Raw genomic sequence first — 6,000 nt, forward strand, 5'->3', positions numbered from 1 at the left:
TGTGGATTACACTTTGGATTTTAGCCCAATAAACTGCACTTTCGCTGAGGTCTTGGTGCACTTTTTGTTTATGACGTCTGAATAGCATGACTTGGCAGGCTGTCTCTAACTATAGCTTCCAGACAGGCCTTGTACCAAACTTATCCATCTACACAAAAAGGGGCCTTCCAAAGTCAGACCTAGAAGTCTGACTGACTTATGTAAGGTCATGGAAAGAGTAGTCATGGATCCGGTAAAAGACAGGAGGCCTACCAGCACTGGACCATATCCAGTTTTGCTTGGTCAAAAGCAAGTTATGCTTTCCTAACTTGGCAGGCTTCTCTGAGAAACTTGCAAGCTATAGATGCAGGCAAAATTGTACACACTACTATCTGGTCATGGCATTAAACACAGTACCCGATTTGGGCATTGCAGGTAAACTGAACAAAAAGTAGATATAAACTCTTGTGGCTAGTCAGCTGGTTCACTAATAGAACACTGAATTAGGATAAGGGGAATCTACTTCAACCAAGATGCCAGTCACTAGAGTCCCACTGGGATTGGTATTGTGGGTGCTTTTCCTTCTTTGGCATCTACTTCTCTAAAGTTAATGCTAATGTCAAAGGTCTCTGGCTGACCAACTTTGCAGATGACTGCAAACTTGAACTTGTCATTGAATCCCCTATAGACAAATACTCTAAGGGTCTGACAAACTGGTGTCAGAGCTATAGACTAAAACCTAATGAGAATAAATGTACCATTTGTAAAGACAGACAACCCTGCAAATTACCACATTAATAATGTACTTCTAAAAGTAGACCCAGTGGTCCAGGATCTTGGAACTTGTTTTGACAGTAACCTGACCTTTGGCTGTCGCATCTGCTCTGGTGAGAAAAGGCATTCTTTTTCATTGTACAAGTTATTCCAGTGTATTCTGACTAGTCATTGAGTACCATGCACCTTTTTGGCATGTACCTGACCAAGCATTTGAAACGGCTTGAGACCACAGAGGCTCCTTGTAAAAACGTATCTCAAAGCCCTGTCCTGTATTCAGTCTTCTACAGACTGCTGGGTGATGATCCAAGTGTAGCCTGCAAGGTATCTTCTGGTCCCACACTGATGGATTTGTTGTACATCTGCAAAACAAATGTCAGAAATGCTGTTTCTAAGGGCCCAAACCTTGTGTTTGACATACTTATCTTGTAAATATGTTTTGTTTACCACTTTCCACAAGTCATAAGATTACCACTTCTCTTAAACAGAGGACATGTTGAAGGGATGACTTTTTCAAAAGATAATTGCTTTTGAACAGGAGTCTCATCTTGGTGAAGCAAAGCTTATGCCTAACAATATTGAAATGTAACTTGGACCAATGGATGGGACATAGGTGCCAAACCAGGGGTAAATCTACACCCTCGCTAATGGAGATAGGCAGCCTGAAAGCTCTTGACTATCTACAGGTATGTCATAACTGTAAACTTCCTTGAAATATTGACAAATGTCAGCAATGTTTTGCTAAACTGGTTAAGCTTGGTTAGACTTAAAATTGGCTGTTGGGCTGATTTAGCCTAGGAACTAGACTAACATTGCTGTCCTTTAAGCTGTTTTGGCCACAATGAAGATGCTATCTTGGAAAACTGCTCTGTTGCTCTGTGCTGAGCTGTAAGCTGTCGTGTAGAAAGACTTTCCTGTTTTTTGTTAATAAGAATGAAGTTAAGTTGCTTATAAGTCTTACCTGCATGCCCATCTCCCTAATATTTCCTCATTTTTACAATGTCCCTAAACTGATTATACTAAGTCGTGTTCTTTTCATACTTTGTTCAAAAAATGTATTTTGTTAACTACTCTTGCACTCCAGTAGAACTTGAAGATGTCCTTCAAGAATGCAACTGCAGTCATAACATATTGGGTTGTCCTGCCTCAGGCAGCCCTCGGTCGGCTGGATTCCAAAGTCTGGGTCCGACGTCGGCTGATGTCGCATTTCTCTCCGTCAGAGCGGCTGGAGTACATAAGCATCAGCAGACGCCATTTTCTTCAGTCTTTCTTGCGCGGTGCCCAAGCCGTCAGAAGCCGTCGGTCAGCTCCTGTATTCTTCGAAGTCATCAAAAAAGCTAAGTACCCCGTTGGGGACCTTTTCTTGCCTCAGCCGATGTCAGAAATTACTGAAAAAGTTAATTGTCTTTCTTGTGGTAAACAAATTCCTCATAAGGATTTCCACTCTTACTGTCTTCCTTGCCTTGGCCCAGACCACGACGTCTCGGCCTGTGCTCGCTTCAATAAGCGCACTCTCAGGCACCGGGCGGAGTTCGCTGAAGATTTTTTCGGCGAAATATTTCATTATACAATGCCGTTGGAACTTCCAACATCGCAAACTCCCAAGAAACGAAAAGACCGGGACCGACATCCTCGGCCCTAGTCTACCTCCAACTCCATGCCAAAACCTACCACGAGTGCTCCGGTTCCCCTGAGACGGTTATTTCACCGCTCCGAACCGAAGACACTGCATTACCGACAACTCCGATACCGGATACCACTCCGACGCCAGTTATAGATTTTCCTCCGGATACTGAAACCGAGGAACTGCCTGAGACCATTGCTGTAGATGAGGTCACTCCTGCACGTGGAGCTTCTAGGCCTCCTATGGCCATGTCTATTAAGGCCTACACTCGGGCTAAGGCAGCCAGCAAAACCAAGCACCTTACTGCTTAAAGCCTTACCTCAGCCTACTCCAGAGTCACAAATCATGACTATGGCCGCAGACTTAATTTCTATGATTAGAGGTTCACAGGCCCATCCTGAGAGAGGATCCCAGCCTCCTCCTGATAAGAGGCCCCGGGTTGAACCCTCTGACCCTATCCCTTCAGATGAAGATTCTGAGGACTCTGTCCACTCCGATGGCCAGGAAGAGCTCTTCCAGACCTATGAGGACTCGGATGCAGAGGATTCCATACCCTCTGCCTACCCTCCTAAGGATATTTCTTTTGGGGAAGTTCTGCATACCATGAGGGAACATTTCAAGTGGCAAGGCCAGGAATATTCTGATTCCAGAAAGCGCCTTCGAACTTTCCTTAAGCCCCAGCACAGGCCCTTGGCTATTCCTCCTGTGCTAGATGTTTTGGATGATTTATATTCCGACTCCAGTGTTACCCCTGAATGTCCTTCAAGGATGCATCTGCAGTCCTAACAAATGGGTTGTCCTGTCGTCAGGCAGCCCTTCGGTCGGCCGGATTCCAAAGTCTGGGTCTGGCCTCGGCTGGTGTCGCACTTCACCCGACGTCATCTTTGCTGGTCTTCGGGTATAAAGGCATCAGCCAACGCCATTTTCCTCAGTCTTTCTTGCCGCGTGGCGCCCGAAGCAGAAGCTGTTCGCAAGTGCCGGTCTGTCAGATCCAGTGATTATTACTACCGAATACTACTTCGAAGACTTCTAAAAGCTAAGTACCCCGTTGGGGACTCTTTCTTGCCTCAGCCGATGTCAGAAAAAGTGAATAACTGTTTAACTTGTGGGAAACAAAATACCTCATAAAGATTTCCACTCTTACTGCTTACCTTGTTTAGGCCCAGACCACGACGTAGCAGCTTGTTTAGCCTGCGCTTCCTTCAACCGACGAACGCTTAGGCGTCGGTCGGAGTTTGCTGAACAGTTTTTCAGATCAGATTTTGCGTACATTATGCCGTCGGATCCTCAGACTACTCAAATTGTTAAACGCAAAGAAAAGGACCGACACTCGCGGTCCGCGGTTTCGGCTGAAACCACGGTTAAGCAAACCGCGAGTGTCTGTTTCGGCCGAAACCGAGCAAACTGTTCAATCTACAGCGGAATCCATGACTACTACCGAGGCCCCTTCTACCGTAGCTGAATCAGCCTCCGAAGTTTTGCCTACTACTGTGGTTTCTCAAGAATTATTGGACACCATCCCTTTGGATGTCTCTACCCCAGCACGTGGTGCTGCTAGGCCTCCTGCAGCCATGTCTATAAAGGCCTTTGCCAGGGCTAAAGCAGCCAAAACTGCTAAGTCAGTGCCTGTTAAGCCCCCCTCACACAGGCCCAGCTCCAGTTCCCAAATGCTTACTCTGGCAGAGGATCTCATCTCTTTGATAAGGGGATCCCAATCTCACCCAGACAGGGCCTCTCAACCCCCAGAAAAGAGACCTAGAGCAGAGCCCCCTGAGCCAACTTCCTCTGCTGACTCTTCTGATTCAGACTTTATAGACCATCCAGAGGCTCCTCTTTCTACTTATGAAGATTCTGATGCTGAAGAATCTATTCCTTCTGCCTCTCCACCAGAGGAATTTTCCTTCGGGGAAACCTTACATGCCATGAGAGAGCAATTCCAATGGCAGGGACAAGATTTCTCAGATTCAAGAAAAAGGCTTAGGACCTTTTTACACTTGCCGCAGCATAGGCCCTTAGCTATACCTCCAGTTCTTCCTGTTGTGAATGATGCCTTTAATGATGTTTGTACTGCTCCTGATACTTTACCTCCAGCCCCTGCTAAGCCCGATAGGTTTTACAGGGTACCGGACACTCATCACCACCTATACAAGGCTCCTTTTGCAGATCCTGAGACTATCTCCCAGGGGCCTAAGGCAGTAGCTTTGACCTCAGCAAAAAACCCTCTCCCTTCTGATAGGGAATCCAGGTCCTTAGAGAGATGGGGTAAGAAAGTATACACCTCTGCTACTCTCTCAGCTAGAGCTCTGAACTGTCAGTTTCATATGATCCAATACCAAGAGTTTATGCTTGATCAGTTAACTAAGAAACTGTCCTCTGATGATTCCTTAGATAAGAAATATGTTTTAGAAATGGTGAATAACATTCAGCAGGTTAGTAACCATTCTTTAAAATGTGGCTATGATGCACTGGAGGCTTCATTTAGATCAGCCATGACTGGCACAGTTATAAGAAGGCATGCATGGTTGAAAGAACAGGCCTTACCGGATCATGTTAAAACAAAGCTATTAGATGCTCCTATGGATACGGTCAGTCTATTTGGTTCTCCTGCCCAACAAGTAATGAAGAAACTGGAAGAAAAGGCAAAATCTGTACAAACAGTTAAAGATTTCTTACAGGTCCAGCCCCAAGGTTCAGCAGGAACTGGCCTTCCAAAAATTGGTCCTTTCCAGACTGCTCTAAAAATCAGAGAGGCAGGAATAGACGTTCCAGAGGCAGAAACCAATCCAGAGGAGGTGCCTACAGGGGACGCCAGTGGCAAGGCAATAACCAACGAGGCACGGATACAACCACTACCACTGCAACAGGACAATCAGAGTGACTTGACTCTGACACCGCCTACCAGGGAACAAAAAGCAGCACCCTTAGGCGGAAAGTTAGCCTTATTTTCAAAAAACTGGCACTATATCACAAGAGACAAATGGATTTTGCAAACTATAGACCAAGGCTACAGGTTTCATTTCCACACATTACCAGTAAAAACAGGAATGCCAAACCTACCACCAAATCAAAAGACAGAAGCCCTTCAACAAATAGCTCAATTAACAAAAAATGAGAGCTGTGGAAAGGGTACCACCTACAGAACAGGGCAAGGGATTTTACTCCAGACTCTTCCTAGTACCAAGAAAAGAGAAAAGTTGGAGACCTATTCTCGACCTGTCCACTTTAAACGCATTCATCATTGTTCCAAAATTCAAAATGCTGACCCTACAGCAACTTCTTCCCATGCTGGGCAAGGAGTATTGGCTGGTAACTCTAGATCTCAAGGAGGCATACCTGCATGTCCCCATACGACCAATTTGCAGAAGATACCTCAGATTTCTTGCAGGATCAGAGCATTATCAATTCTCTGCATTGCCCTTTGGCTTATCTACTGTGCCCAGAGTGTTCACGAAATGCCTGGCATCAGTAATAGCTTATTGCAGGCTTCAGGGAATCCAAATTTATCCATACCTGGACGACTGCCTGATACAAGCGGACAACAAAAGCAAACTGACACAAGACTTACAAAGAGTCATTTGCTTACTGCAAGCCCTGGGATACACAGTCAATTTAAAAAAGTCAAG

The sequence above is a fragment of the Protopterus annectens genome, chromosome 4.part0 (assembly GCF_019279795.1).
Source record: "Protopterus annectens isolate FY-2018-M chromosome 4.part0, PAN1.0, whole genome shotgun sequence".
NCBI lineage: Eukaryota > Metazoa > Chordata > Ceratodontiformes > Protopteridae > Protopterus > Protopterus annectens.